Raw genomic sequence first — 16556 nt, forward strand, 5'->3', positions numbered from 1 at the left:
GAGCTCTAGGATGCTGTCACCTAGGGAGTATCACAAAAAGCTTATGGCTTGAAAGACATCATTAAAAACAAGTTTCTGGCCTCGCTCTGGGCCTTAAGATACTGTTGCTGGGAGACAAAGCATATGCAATTCACTGTGAGATAAACTGGACTATTGCTGGCAAAACCCAGACAACATGATGATATGAAGTTAGCACAAACATTTAACAAACTTCTACCCTTAGCTTTTAATTAGGGACTTCAAAACTTTCGGTAGCAACATAACACTGGCACAATTTACTAAGAGAATTTTGAGTGTTTCTGAGTGTGAGGGGTTTCTTAGATGAGTTTTAATCCTTGATATAGGGCTTTAGTCCAGATTCAGAAGAGAGCTGAAGGGAATATATTATCAGGTGAGAGAGAGAGAGAGAGAGAGAGAGAGAGAGAGAGAGAGAGAGAGAGAGAGAGAGAGAGAGAGGTGGGGGAAGAGGATATACATGATTGTGTGAGCATGAAGGGAAAACCTCTTTATGTGGGTAGGTTAGGCTATGTGTACGAGTGTCTGTGGAAGTCAGAGATCAATATCAGATGTCTTCCTCAGCTGCAGTCCATCTTATTATTCTGAAATAGTGTCTCTCCTTGAATCTGGAGTCCATTGATTCCTTCTGGCTAGATTAACAATGAATTCTCCTGATCCACTGCCTCGGTTCCTATTGTAACTCCCCAACCAGCAGTGTGGTTAAACATACATCCCATCACACCCGGCTTTTACATGGGTGCTGAAGGTCTGTAGATAGGCTCTTGTGAACACGTGGCAGGCTCTTTTCCTGACTGAGTTATCCTCACAGCCCCTGGAAGGAGAAATTTTGTGCTAACACCCTCATAATAAGAACAAGGACTAAAATCATGTTCCTTGCCCCCTAAAATTTTCTTTGCCTCTCTTAATAGCTTTCTGTCTGATTGAGTAATTGAGTCCGAGGTTTATATTTACTCACTTTTTTGCCTCCCCATTGGTCTTCAAATTTCATTATTTTGAGGAACTGGGTACTGGTTTTCTTAAACTATTATGTATTGTTATTTTCCTCTGATTTATTTTGTAGGTACATGTGAGATATTTTAATCATAGTCTGCATCTAGCTTGACCAATAATAGGAAGCCACTTGAAATCTAAAGAAAGTATTATTGCTGGGTTATAACACTGCAAAAGTCTCTCTCTCTCTCTCTCTCTCTCTCTCTCTCTCTCTCTCTCTCCACTGAATTGTTGCTGATTGGTTGTTTTAGTTATAGATCACCAAATAGATGACCAACACAAGATCATCTGATGTGAAATAGATGAACTGTGGAAATTTCTACTGGAAAAAGCATTAGAAGTAAAGTCCAGTTTATATACAATGGTCAGGATGGAGCTGAACTTGGAAATTAAGAAAAATTTTAACTCACAGGGGCTTTGTCTGAGAAACCCACATGATCTATATCACAGAGGAGAAGGCAGAGTTTATCAGGACAATTCCTATTGTTCAGGAGATTGGCTGAAAAATCCCTGTGAATAGGAACTGCATTAAAAGTGAGAAACCCTGATCTCCACAGGTGGGGAAAATAATCAGTTTGTGAAAATGAAGTTGAAGGCATCAAATAAAGCCAGACCCTGTCAACTAGAAATGAGCAGAGAAGCAATGCTCTCTCTAGGCTGCCATCCTAAGGATTCTTCAGTTAAATTAGATTCACACCTGACTTTTCAATGGCTACTTTAAAAGCCATATCAGCAAGATAGATAAACCCTTAGCCAGACTAACGAGAGGACACAGAGAGTGTGTCTAAATTAACAAAATCAGAAATGAAAAGGGAAACATAACAACAGAATCAGAGGAAATTCAAAACATCATCAACTACTACTACAAAAGCCTATATTCAACAAAACTTGAAAATCTGCAGGAAATGGACAATTTCCTAGACAGATACCAGTTACCAAAGTTAAATCAGGAACAGATAAACCATTTACACAACTACATAACTCCTAAAGAAATAGAAGCAGTCATTAAAGGTCTCCCAACCAAAAAGAGCCCAGGTCCAGATGGGTTCAGTGCAGAATTCTATCAGACTTTCATAGAAGACCTCATACCAATACTATCCAAACTATTCCACAAAATTGAAACAGACGGAGTGCTACCAAATTCCTTCTATGAAGTCACAATTACTCTTATATCTAAACCACACAAATAAGTAACAAAGAAAGAGAACTTCAGACCAATTTCCCTTATGAATACTGACGCAAAAATGCTCAATAAAATTCTTGCAAACTGAATTCAAGAGCATATCAAAACAATCATCCATCATGATCAAGTAAGCTTCATCCTAGGTATGCAGGGATGGTTTAATATACAGAAAACCATCAACATAATCCACTATATAAACAAACAAACTGAAAGATAAAACTACATGATCATTTCATTAGATGCTGACAAAGCATTTGACAAAATTCATCACCTCTTCATGATAAAACTCCTGGAAAGAACAGGAATTCAAGACCCATACCTAAACATAGTAAAAGCCATATACAGCAAACCAGTAGCTAACATTAAACTAAATGGAGAGAAACTTGAAGCAATCCCATTAAAATCAGGGACTAGACAAAGCTGCCCACTCTCTCCCTACTTATTCAATATAGGTATCAAAGTCCTAGCCAGAGCAATCAAACAAAAGGAGATCAAAGGGATACAAATTGGAAAGGAAGAAGTCAAAATATCACTATTTGCAGATGATAAGATAGTATATTTACTGGCCCCAACAGTTCCACAAGAGAACTATTAAACCTGAAAAATACCTTCAGCAAAGTGGCTGGGTATAAATTTAACTCAAATAAATCAGTAGGCTTCCTCTATAAAAAGAGAAAGAAGCTGAGAAAGAAATCAGGGAAATAACACCTTTCATAATAGTCCCAAATAATATAAAATACTTCGGTTTGACTTTAACCAAGCAAGTGAAAGATCTGTATGATAAGAACTTCAAGCCTCTGAAGAAAGAAATTGAAGAAGATCTCAGAAGATGGAAAGATCTCCCATGCTCATGGATTGGCAGGATTAATATAGTAAAAATGGCCATTCTACCAAAAGTGATCTATAGATTCAATGCAATCCCCATCAAAATTCCAGTCCAATTCTTCAAAAAGTTAGACAGAAGAATGTGGAAATTCATCTGGAATAACAAAAAACCCGGGATAGCTAAAACTATCCTCAACAATAAAAGGACTTCCGGGGAATCACTATCCCTGAACTCAATCAGTGTTACAGAGCAATAGTGATAAAAACTGTATGGTATTGGTACAGAGACAGGCAGATAGACCAGTGGAATAGAATTGAAGACCCAGAAATGAACCCACACACCTATGGTCACTTGATTTTTGACAAAGGAGCCAAAACCATCCAATGGAAAAAAGATAGCATTTTGAGCAAATTGTGCTGGTTCAACTGGAGATCAGCATGTAGAAGAATGCAAATCAATCCATTCTCATCACCCTGTACAAAGCTTAAGTCCAAGTGGATCAAGGATCTCCACATTAAACTAGATATACTCAAACTAATAGAAGAAAAAGTGGGGAAGAATCTTGAACACATGGCACTGGAGAAAATTTCCTGAACAAAACACCAATGGCTTATGCTCTAAGATCCAGAATCGACAAATGGGATCTCATAAAACTACAAAGCTTTTGTAAGGCAAAGGACACTGTCGTTAGGACAAAATGGCAACCAACAGATTGGGAAAAGATCTTTACCAATCCTACAACTGATAGAGGGCTTTTATTCAAAATATACAAAGAACTCACGAAGTTAGACTGCAGGGAGACAAATAACCCTATTAAAAATTGGGTTCAGAACTAAATAAAGAATTCACAGCTGAGGAATGCCAAATGGCTGAGAAGCAGCTAATGAAATGTTCAACATCTTTAGTCATAAGAAAAATGCAAGTCAAAACAATCCTCACACCAGTCAGAATGGCTAAAATCAAAAACTCCAGAGACAGCATATGCTGGCGAGGATGTGGAGAAAGAGGAACACCCCTCCATTGTTGGTGGGATTGCAGACTGGTACAACCATTCTGGAAATCAGTCTGGAGGTTCCTCAGAAAATTGGACATTGAACTACCTGAGGACCCAGCTATACCTCTCTTGAGCATATACCCAAAAGATGCCCCAACATATAACAAAGACACATGCTCCACTGGGTTCATAGTAGCCTTATTTATAGTAGCCAGAAGCTGGAAAGAACCCAGATGCCCTTCAACAGAGGAATAGATACAGAAAATGTGGTACATCTACACAGTAGAATACTATGTAGCTATCAAAAACAATGACTTTATGAACTTCATAGACAAATGGGTGGAACTGGAAAATGTCATCCTGAGTGAGGTAACCCAATCACAGAAAAACACACATGGTATGCACTCATTAATAAGTGGATATTAGTCCAAATGCTTGAATTACCCTAGATGCACAGAACACATGAAACTCAAGAAGGATGACCAAAATGCGGATGCTTCACTCCTTCTTTAAAGGGAAACAAGAATACCCTTGGGAGGGAATAGGGAGGCAAAGTTTAAAACAGAGGCAGAAGGAACACCCATTCAGAGCCTGCCCCACATGTGGCCCATACATATACAGTCACCAAACTAGATAAGATGGATGAAGCAAAGAAGTGCAAGCTGACAGGGACTGGATATAGATCTCTCCTGAGAGACACAGCCAGAATATGGCAAATATATAGGCGAATGCCAGCAGCAAACCACTGAACTTAGAATGGGACCCCTGTTGAAGGAATCAGAGAAAGAACTGGAAGAGCTTGAAGGGGCTTGAGACCCCATATGAACAACAATGCCAAGCAACCAGAGCTTCCAGGAACTAAACCACTACCCAAAGACTATACATGGACTGACCCTGGGCTCCAACAGCATAGGTAGCAATGAATAGCCTAGTAAGGGCACCAGTGGAAGGGAAAGCCCTTGGTGAATGGGATTCTTGTGGGGAGGGTGGTAATGGGGGGAGGATGGGGAGAGGAACACCCATATAGAGGGGATGGTGTTGGGTTAGGGGGTTGTTGGCCTGGAAACCGGGAAAGCGCATTTGAAATGTAAATAAGACCCAATTTAATAAAGATGGAAAAAAGAGAAAAAGCCGTATGGGCCTGAGCATATGTTTTACCAACTCTAAGAGGCTGCAGATACCAACCCAATGTAAGTTACCTGGCAACACTTGAATCATAATAGAAGAGAAAAGGAAAGATTTTATGATAAAAACAAATTTAAGCAGGATCCATTTACAAATCCATCCCCCCAGAAGTTGCCTGAAGAAAACCTAACTTGAAAGGGTTAACTACACCATAGAAATCATAGTGAGTAAATATCAGACCAGTAAATCAAAAGAAGGAAAAAATAACATCATATTATAACAATAGTATAACAGTAATCAACATGAATTGCTCACTGATAACTCTCAACATCAATGGTATCAATTCCCCCAATAAAAAGATATAAAAAGACGCAGACTAACAGAACAGATACGAAAACAGGACCCTTTTGCTGCATTCAAGAAATACACATTAACATCCAAGATAGACATCACCTCAGGGTAAAAGAATGGGAAAAGATATCCCAAGGAAATGGACCTAAGAATCAAGCCTGTGTAATCATCTTAATATCTGACACACTAGAGTTCAGCCCAGAAAATTAATAAAGATAGGGAAGAAGGAACATTCACTAACAGAAAAATTCACCAAGAGAACATTGCAGTGTTTTACATCTGTGCACCAAAGACAAGGGTATCCAAGTTTGTGAAAGATACACTACTATAGCATAACCACATATTGACCCTTGATGATATCAATACCTCACTCTTGCCAGTAGACAGATCATTCAGACAAAAACTAAATAGAGATATGCTGGTGATAATTGACATTATAAACTGAATGGACTTAGCAGATATTCATAGAAAATTTTACTTAAACAAAAGAATATACCTTGTTACTCAATACCTCTTGGAACTTTCTTCAATGCTGACCACATATTGGACAAGACTCAAGAGATATGAGAAAACTGATATAACCTCTTGCATCCTCCCTAACTACCCTTGATATGCACACCCACAGAGTCAACAGGAAGTTTGCAAACTCATGAAAATGAACAATTCACTACTGAGTAAAAAGTCAGTCAAGACAGGAATTAGAAAATTAAAATTTTAATTTCTAGACTTCAATAAAGAGGAAACACAACATACTCAAAATTCTGGGACACAATGAAGGGTGCTCTAAGAGGTAAGTTTGTGGAACTAAATACCTACGTAAAAAATTTAGAGGTATCTCATATTAGTAACTAAATGACACACCTGAAAGCTCTAGAATAAAAGGAAGAAACCACACTCCAAAGAAACAAATGGTAATAAATAAACTCACGGGGGAAATCAATAAAATACAAACCAATCATACAAAAACCAATAAAACAAATCAATGAAATAGAGTTGGTGCTTTGAGAGAATCAGTAAGATTGACAAACCTTTAGTCAAATTAGCAAAAATGTTGAGAGAGAAGAATCAAATTACAAAATTAGAGACAGAGGAGGGACATAAAAATGGACACTGAGGAATGGACACTGAGGAATGCAGAGATTCATAAAGACATATTTTAAAAAGCTGTGGTGAATCAAATTGGAAAATCTAAAAGAAACAGATAATTTTGTCAATATATCACCTACCAAATTTAAATCAAGATGAGATTCTCTGCAATCTCCATTGTGATTCCAACCAAAATCTTCACAGAAATTGAAATGATAAAGTCAGAATATAAAAAATATGCCTAAATAATAACTCAAACTGTATTAAAGAGATATAGTAATAAAAATTGCATGCTAGTGCATTAAAAAGACACTTTGATCAGCTGGAATATAAATTGAAGACCCAGTAATGTGTCTACATAACCGTGAACACCTCATTTTTGACAAAGAAGTCAGATATACACACAGGAAAAGAGACAGCATCTTTAACATATAGTGCTGGTCAAATTGGATGTCTGCATATCAGAGAATGGAAATAGTCATCTCCCCACACAAAATTCAACTTGCATCAAAGACCTCAATTACATCCTGATATGCTGATTCTGAAATAAGATAAAGTGTGGCAGGAGGAGGGGAGGGGATCGTTGAAATCACTGGCACGAGAAAAGATTTTCTGAACAGAACACCATTGGCCCAGGCACCAAGAACAACAATTAATAAATGGAAACTCATGAGCCATTGCACAAAATGCTGTTATTCAGACAAAACAGCACCCTACAGAATAAAAATGTTTGTTTGTTTGTTTGTTTGTTTGTTTGTTTGTTACCAGCTATATAGCTCGTAGGGGCTAATATCCAAAATGCATAAAGAACTCAAAAAAGCAGACATTAAAACAGCCCAAACCAAACAAAATCAAAGACCAGAAAGCCATCCAAACAACCCAAAAAAACATGGGTTATGTATTTGAACAGAAAATTACCTAAAGAAGAAAGCCAAATGGTGGAGAAACACTTAAAGAAATGTTCAACATCTTTATCCAAAGGGAAATACAAATCAAAGCTATTTTGCAATTTCTTCTTACATCGATAAGATAAATAAAATATGGTAGATCGGGCTGACAAGGATGGGGAGCAAGTTGGAGATACGTATTCATTGCTGGTAGTACTGAAAACTTGTACAGATAATATTGAATTATTTGTAACAGTTCCTTAGAAAGATAAGATTTGATCTGAAGGTCCAGGTATGCTATTCTTGGACCCAAAGATACAATTCACCCTACTACAGAGATGCTTACTCAACCATGTTTATTGCTACTCTATTCACAGGAAACACCAGAGATGTCTGACAATGGATGGTTAGGTAAATGGTTTTGTACATCAGTTCTTCTTTATTTTCTGTGTAGAAAGTACTATTATTTTCTCCTTGTTTTCTATTATCTATTCACACTGACCTTTCTTCTGCCCCAGGATTCTCTCTGTCTCAGGATGTTCAGCTGTGCTACTTGGATTCGCTTTCTACAGTCCTGCAGAGAGCTCATCATTCACACTTCACATTTCTTCAGATATTCTTTGGTATATTATCTACACTCATGTTAGATTCCTTTACCGTGTGTTACATGTTCATGCCATTGTGTCCTGACATGTTCTGCTTCTGAGTTTGTTCCTCAGGTGACCCCTGGAAAAGAAAATGTGTATTTGAATATACAAGGATGAGAACTTGGGGTTCTTGGAATGTCCCCCAGGCAGAGAGAAAAAATTTGAGTATATAAAAGGAAAAATTGGTTAATTAAGTGTACTAAGCAGGTCTTCATTGTGTACAGCTGGGAAGACTTAGCAAAACTGTATGGGACATGCATCAGAGCTATGCCACTGACGCTGAAGATTGGTATAGGCACATGACCTCTTCAACACGTGTCACTTATCACCCCAAGCCAGTAGCAGTAGGAAGTCTTTAGGTGAAGTTTCCCAGGTAATCACAATGGGAACTGTTTAGTGAAGCTGAGTTGAAGTCCAAGGGTTATAGTTAAAGATATTGAATAACTGCTGAAAGAATAAATGAGTTACCTCTATAAAGTAAAAAGAATGATTTACAAAGGTAACGCAGATATTTTGTGTTAATATGTATAACAAATTCTAAACCAGGTTCTAGTCATAATTTTTCCCCAGTATGATCCTAGAAAAAGTAAACAGTTAAGAAAGAAAACTAAATAATTTTCAGGTTACTTATCGTAAAACTGTAAATTACTTTGCAACAAATTCTTGATTTTTGTGGAGAGATTTCAGACATGGAAAATGAAATGCAAAATAATTTGATATTTTAATGTGCATTTGGGGCAACCACATACTGTACTAGTTTCCTTTCATTACATTAACTCTATTTCAGACTGCCTTTGTTTGTGTTTAGCCTTAAACCCTGCTATACCTGCTCCAGATCCAAAGATTAATATCTAGACAAAGGAAATAGCATTGATTTGCTATGTAAAGCAGCAACGGCACCAATAAATAGTCTTCGAGCTGTTTCTATTTTTCATTCTTATTGTCTCATGGCCTCCCAAGTTGTCTTCAATAACTGTCCGCTGTAAGAAGCAGAAAGGTTGGAATATGCTCATGTCCTGCTTGGTGTCTTCTCTGCAGTCAGTGCTTCCCCGAACTACTGCTTTCTTGGATCTAGTGTCTATGGCTCCAGCTTAAGTTCTTGGATCTTCAGTGACTCTTCAGCATCTCCATTGGTGAGAATACTCACGACAGTGTGGTGACAGGACAATTCTGGGATTGACAAGCTGCATGAACATCCTGCATTGCTTATCTACAGTGTAGAGTTGAATATCATCATGTGTCTTCATGGTTCCTTCAAAAACAGATTGGACAACAGTGTACACATATAAGGACCATGACACACATCAGGACCACGACAGTTTTCAGAAGTCTCTTATTCAGATGTCATTCTAGCACAGCTACTAAGGTGTGGTCTTAGGAAACACTCAAATTTTAAAATACGACAGGTTTTCTAGCTTGTTTTTATTATTGGCAATTGATTATATGACATTGTTTATGTGAACTTTGCTCCTCAGGAACTTAAGAGGAAGAAATCCAACACACACACACACACACACACACACACACACACACACACACACACACACACACACAAAGCAGGTCTAAAATCAGAGACCGAGAATGAAAAAAATACCCAAGATAGAATGAATATTCTCTCACCAAACGTGACATGCTTCTATCTCCTGCTCTGTTCTCCATAGCTCCCACTATCTGTTTTCGTAGACTATCTGTTTTGGTAGTTTTATCTTACAACCTTTTGACAGTAGTTAAGTCCAGTCTTGTTTCCATAAATCTCAAAACTCCAAACACACTTTACAAAATTTGTGAAATACGAATACCTCCATTCCAACTGGCTAGTGCATTCTGCCTAGGGTGGTTTGTTGTTCTTTGTTGTTCTCCTGTTTTTTACTTCAAGTGAAGTTGTAGGGCATATAATATAGAATCATCCAATTTATCACTCGCTTATTTACTTTTAACTCAAGTAATTCTGATTTTTGTTATCAGTGCACAAGAACATTAAATAACAGTTACCCACCTGCTTCAATATCAACAAGTCATCATAAACAATCCAGTCAGCTAGGACAATAAAATGCTTCTACATAAAACTGAGCAGTTTCAAAAATATCCCATCAAGATTTTTGAAATAACTATGTGCTAGGAACCAGAGCTCCAAAGGTGGCCAACAAACATGCTTCTTTTTTTTCTAATTGAGTGAAGGAGGAAGAAAATGAACCACACTATTATAACTGTTAATAAACTATTAGGAGCTGAATAGGAAGGTGTACGCCTATAACCACACCATTCAAAAGGCAGGTACAGGAAGATGGTACATTTAAAGCCAGTCTGATGTATACGGTAAGTTCTCAGGCCTGCTGAGGCTAGGTACTAAAAGGCTCTCTGATATTATCAATGAAATAAGTGAAATTATAGACAGTCACCATCATGCTGAAGGAGAAAATGTGCTGGTAATTAAGATCGCAGAGACAGAGCTTCTCCTCTGCAGAAAGAAGTTGAAAGAAGATGAAAGCTTGAAGATAAGTAGAGGAGCATTATTTGAAGGAGTGTAGGTGGTGAGGAAAAAAAAGAGAGAGAGAGAGAGAGAGCAAGCCACCGGGGCGGGGGTGAGGGCGGGACTTGTATGAATCAGCTATGCTATAAATATATACTAAATCAAAACTCTATGATTCTTTACCATAAGGGTTAATCTAAGTTCTAGAAAAAAATTTATGTATTCTTCAATGCATCTGTGCTGGAATCTCTACTAATGTTATGTAGTTTTCAAGATCAGTATTGCAGGCATATATTTCTAATGACACATCACTAAAGTAAAAGTCAAGTTAAGGTACACAAGCTCGCTTAAGAAGTTCCACTGAGCATAGCATGTTATAAAGCTCGAAGTCATAGAATAGAAGAATACATTCTTCTGTCACTAGAGAAGGTGTGTGTGTGTGTGTGTGTGTGTGTCTGTGTGTGTGTGTGTGTCCTTTGTATGTTTATTAAATATAAACTTCCAACTATAATGCAACTCAATTTTAGAACATGAAGAACTGGAGAGGCATGTAAGTCATTAATAGTGTTCAGACTTCAACCACACATTTTTCAGTTGAGGAGAGAAATATGCATACCATATTTTATTACTACCATGTTGGTTATAGCCAGGAAAACAGAAGTGTATAAGAAGACTGAAACTGAGAACAATTCTGATATGGCCAACCCACTTTCCAAGTGTTCAGAGAAACACACACCGTAAAAACCATCCTGGTGATACTTGTGCTTCTTTTATTTGTTGGTTTGCTTATTAGTCTTGTATAGAGCAGAGTTCCTAGCTGTATAACTAAGGGTGGTCTTGAATTTGCTTCTTCTTCCCTCACCTTTGCAATGTCGAGTTACTGGCATGTACCTCCATGCCCTATTTACATGGTGCTGGCTGAGAATTAAAGCCAAGAAGGTTTCATACATGTTAGGCCAGCACTCTACCAATCAGACTATGTACCAATCCCCTTTTAAGTTCTTTATTTTGGTAAATTAAAACAGAAATGAAGATTAGTGAAGGCTAAACTTTAGAGTGGTCAGCATTGGGCAGTGCACCGGCTTTTCTGGGCTAGTCTGACCTCATTTGACTAGTTGCATTGTATTGTTTTTACAAACTCTTTATTATTGTAGCAATTAAGCCCTCACAATTGTTTCTTAAATTGTGGTTTTGGTCAAAGTATGGTCATTAAATCATGAGCAGCAGCAATAGCTCAAAGACTTCAGATGTCAGAGCTTGCTCATGGAGTCGGAAGGTATAATAGTGTGTTGTGTTGCATTCCAGAACTGTGATAAAGAGCATATCAATTTACAAGAAGACAAGCTGCTCGGTTCAGGTTCAGAGGTCACAATTCACAGTTAACCGTTCTTTGGTTTGTGGTGAAGCAGTCCATCATGCTAGGAGCATGTGTCTAAGGTAACTTCTCCTTTTAGAGAAAGACGAATAAGGAAGGACTGGACCCCCAAATTCCTTTAGGGCACATTCTCCAAAGTTCTAACTTCATTCCATCAGGCTACATCTTTTAAGGATCTGTCATCTCCCAATATTGCCATGATTTTTGGTAAAGACTCTATGGACAGGCCTTTCTGGGACATTTATGCAAACCATAGAAAATAATGATTTTTAGGAATAGACCAAAACAAACAAACAGACAGACAGAAAAACCAGAAATGCTAAATGCAATAACTAACTGAAATCACTTTGCTAAAAGATTTGGGGAGCGAATACAAGTCACAAACAGGCAGCTTCAGTTATTGAGCCAATGTTCTGTGTTTACAAAATGCCATGGCAACCGAAGCGGTGAGTATGAAGATGTGTGATCTCAGACAACCCACATCCAAAGACTGAGCTATCTTATAAGCCGAATCTCGGTGGCAGCTGCACACTTAAATATTGCCGTGTATGATGAGAGTGTTAAGATAAAGTGTCAGGACGTTAGCAGCAACCGGTTTGATATATAAAAATCAGTTTCAAGAGACGTTTCACTGGAACAACCAAGTGAGCGAAGTAGAAGGAGGCTGCTTTGGTGCTAGCTATTTGAAGTGGTGAATGAGGAAATCTAAAACTGAAATTAAGCACACGCAAGGAAAATGGGTTGTTTCTGAGGGAAATCAGTGGGTTTCTACATATATCCGGCTCAAGATAAGGACTCGAGAGTCAGGAGGATGGGTAAGCCTTTCACTCTGCTGATGGCCAGCAGCATGGCCCTTGGAAGAAGCTTACTCTACGTCTCTTAATTCTTCCTCCCACTGGAAAATTTGGGGTGATGGACTTATGTTGTTAGAGTTGCTTGTTGATACAATCCCAAGAAAATACCACTTCCTATTTTCTTTTCTTTTGGATTGATTTACATTGATTCTACTCTTTATTGATGAAGTTTGTCAATTTGATCCAAGAAAAAGAATGTTTGGAAATCTTATGTATTGGGCTCTCATTTGAAATTCAGATATGTCTACCCAAAGAAGCCCAGACAGAAGGCCTTTGATGAAGTGATATTGAAGATATCCAGCTGCTTCAGTCTTCCTAGATAAATTTCTTTTCAGGAGACATAACATAAAAATACTCAGCCAAACCACTGAATTATAATGATGAAAAAATTCATATTTTCTATAAAATTACTAAGCATTAAAATGATTTCATTTATATGTAATCAATAACTTGAGCATACCTCATAGGTAGTCACATGCATTATTTTATTACTTCTTCACAATGTCTAGTGGACATAAACACATTTCCATGAGGAATACTGAATAAATATGAGATTGGTTTTATCTTGATAATGTAAAAAGAAGCATAAGAACTTATGCAAAGAATTGAGGCAATTGAGAAAGGTTGGGAGTGAGAGAGATGGTCTTCCCCAAGGAAAGCACATCAATTGTTCAGTGCCAAGTGGTAATCCCTGAAAACATGCATGCATGTGATACTATAGAGACATAACAGTTTATATTAAGAATATGCATTTCTATACATATAAATATAGATATGAAATAGCAATTGGTGAAAAGGGAGAAATGAAGGAGAGTATGGAGGATAGATGAGAGGATCTGGAGAGAGGAAATGGAGGGGAGAAATGTAATTATATTATAATCTCAAAGCTAAACTGAAGCATAATATATAGACACCATATGCTAGCCTATAATTTGCTTTTAGTTTTCTTTTTTAAGTCTCTGGAATGATATCTCCTGGGGACATTTACTTTTCAGCATACAGAACTGTACTTCATTCTTTCTAATTATCAAATCTTCTATTGAGTTCATGTTTCATAATTTATGTAGCCATTCCTTTGCCTGTGGGCATTACATTGCCTCTCGTTTTTGAAAACCATTGTAGACCACTTTGTAATAAATATATTTATAGACATATTCCATTGCATGTTTGCTAGTATGGTTGTAACACAAATTCCTAGAAGAGAAATTTCAGGCTTAAGGTTCTTGTGCACATCTTATTTTGCGGTACAATTTTTTTTTAAATTATTTTGATATCTCTAAGATTGTAGCAACATAAACTCTCACTAAAAGTACACAAGACCGGTCTCCTTCAATAAATTGTTAATAGTACCATAAATTATTAACTACTTGGATAATTTACCCTCTGATAAAGAAAAATGATTTCTCATTTTTATTTGAATGTGCCTTAATTAAGAAGAATGATCTTAAATAAGTTTTTTATGTCTGTAAATTACTCTGGTTTTATTTTCCAGGTCAATGTGGGTGTCTGCTTTATATGTGGTTGTTATTTCTTGTTAATTTGCAAAGACAGGCTATAAGAACATTATATTTGTTTATGTGTAAAGAATATGTTTATGATTACCATTTCTCCTTTGACCATTGTTTATTACATCATACTCCTGCCATAAAAATGAACACATTTTACTGTATATGCCAAAGTTCATCAGCCAACCTGATTTTGTTTGTGTGTGTCTATGGTTTGGCTTTGTTTAGATAGTAGGACATCGCTTTTCACTATCTGTATAACTGAACCCAATGATTTATCTCAAAATTATGTTTTCAAATAACCACCTAACTTACCAGGATTCAGTTGACTGAAAACCACATTAACTAACAGTGAATTAACATTTCACTCTTATGGAACAGTCACTTTGGAAATACTGAAAGTAGATTTTCAGTGTCAGACACTTACTTTATGAAAATGGTAGAATCCCACAAGATCAGTTAAAGTTGAGAGATAGGAGAGATGGTGGACGTGCTTTGCTGATTAAAGAAAGAAGGAAGCCAATCAGGCTGCTAATTTCCAATTTTCTAAAATGTATTTGCAATTGTTTTCCAAAAGACATATTCTAATCATGCAATCCTTTATAAACTAGACTTCATCTCTCAAGCTGGTGTGATTGAAGGGTAATAAGACTTATTCTAATCATGTATGGACAACTCCCTTATTGAGTTCTCTCTGTTTCTCTGCCTCTCTCTCTTTCCCTCCTCCCCTCTCTCTCCCTCCAACCCTCCTCTCTTCCCCCTCTCTCCCCCTATATCCTCCCTCTCCCCCTCTGTCTTCCCCCTCTCTCTCCCCTCTCCCCCCCTCAGATATCCCCGGTATTTGAGATAGGGTTCCTTACTATGTTGTTTTGGCTATCCTGGAACTCAGTATGTGGACACAGATGGCCAGGAACTCACCAAGATCCCCCTGCTTCTCCTTTTCAATGTTGGGATTAAAGGCATGTGCCACCATGCTCAACTAGACTTTGTCTCTTAAGTATATCGAACGTCCTTGTAATGGCTAATAATTTCAAAACTTTATGGATCTTGAATCACGTAGGAGAAAACCCCTTGGGCATACTTGTGAGGGAGTTTCTAGCTTTGGTTAATTTCATCAGGAAGACCCATTTGACATACAATAGCCCCATTCCATGCCCTAGTTTGATAGCCTGAAGGGAGCTAAGCACCAACATTCAAATCTCTCTGCTTCCTGGTTCAGTTCAATATTAACAGTTGCCTCCTGATTCTGCTTCGATAACTTCCCTCCTGTGGTCCACTGCATAATCAAACTAGAAGCCAAAATAAACCATATTTCCTTAAGTTGCTTTTGTCAGAGAAATGAGGGAAGGTACTAATAGAACCATAACATCAAAACAATAAAATCAATACAAATTAATGAACTATTAAAAGATATTAACTTTATAGTCACTGTAATTAGAGATATTTTTAAAAAATGGAATGCTGTGATAAAAAAAAGCAGAAAATGAAACCTCTGATAAACTACAGATATTGGGAGAAGTTTAGTGTTCTTTTAAAAATTAAGTTAATGTTGTTATAACAATGTTTATATAATAAAACTTTTCAAAGTTCTATCAAAGTATCACCCTTCCTAAAATATATATTCTATGATGTTTGTAACGAGTGACTTGTGATAAGGCCTTTATTCTGATTTCTGGGTACAGTGCTGTCGCCTCTGTCTCCGTCCCGCAGAAAGGAGCGACACCACAACGTTCTTCTCAAAGCAGTTTATTCAGGAACTTTTCTTTTTGCATGCAAGCAGCAATCTCTCTTTTCTTCCCTTCCTCCCCCCAGCCCCTGAGCACACTCCCTTATATCCTCCCTCAACTCTGCCTCCTCAGTCCAGTAATCTCAGTTCATAGGTCCACGTCACATGGCCTGATCTTGCGTCATGGTGCGCCTGCGCAGCTCTCACAATGGATGTGGCTAGTTTCAGGTGTGTGAGGAAGTCAGGTGTTAGTCATGAGACTTAACTGCAGTCCTGGGCGCCATCTTGGGACTGCCGCCACACCTGCTCCCCACATCCTTTGTGACTGTATAGCTCAGAATGGCTCCCTACACACAGTGCCATGACATAAGAAAGCACAGAGAAACTGGCAAAAAGTTTCACCTTTGCCTTCATATGTTGTGTCAGGAAACATTTGTGAACCCCCAAAAGACCACCAAGGAGATGATTCTTATGCAGTTGCATAAGGGTCTCTTTATTCAAGCTTGAGCTTGGGTTCCC

Source organism: Rattus rattus, chromosome 5, assembly GCF_011064425.1.
Source record: "Rattus rattus isolate New Zealand chromosome 5, Rrattus_CSIRO_v1, whole genome shotgun sequence".
In the NCBI taxonomy this organism is placed as follows: domain Eukaryota; kingdom Metazoa; phylum Chordata; class Mammalia; order Rodentia; family Muridae; genus Rattus; species Rattus rattus.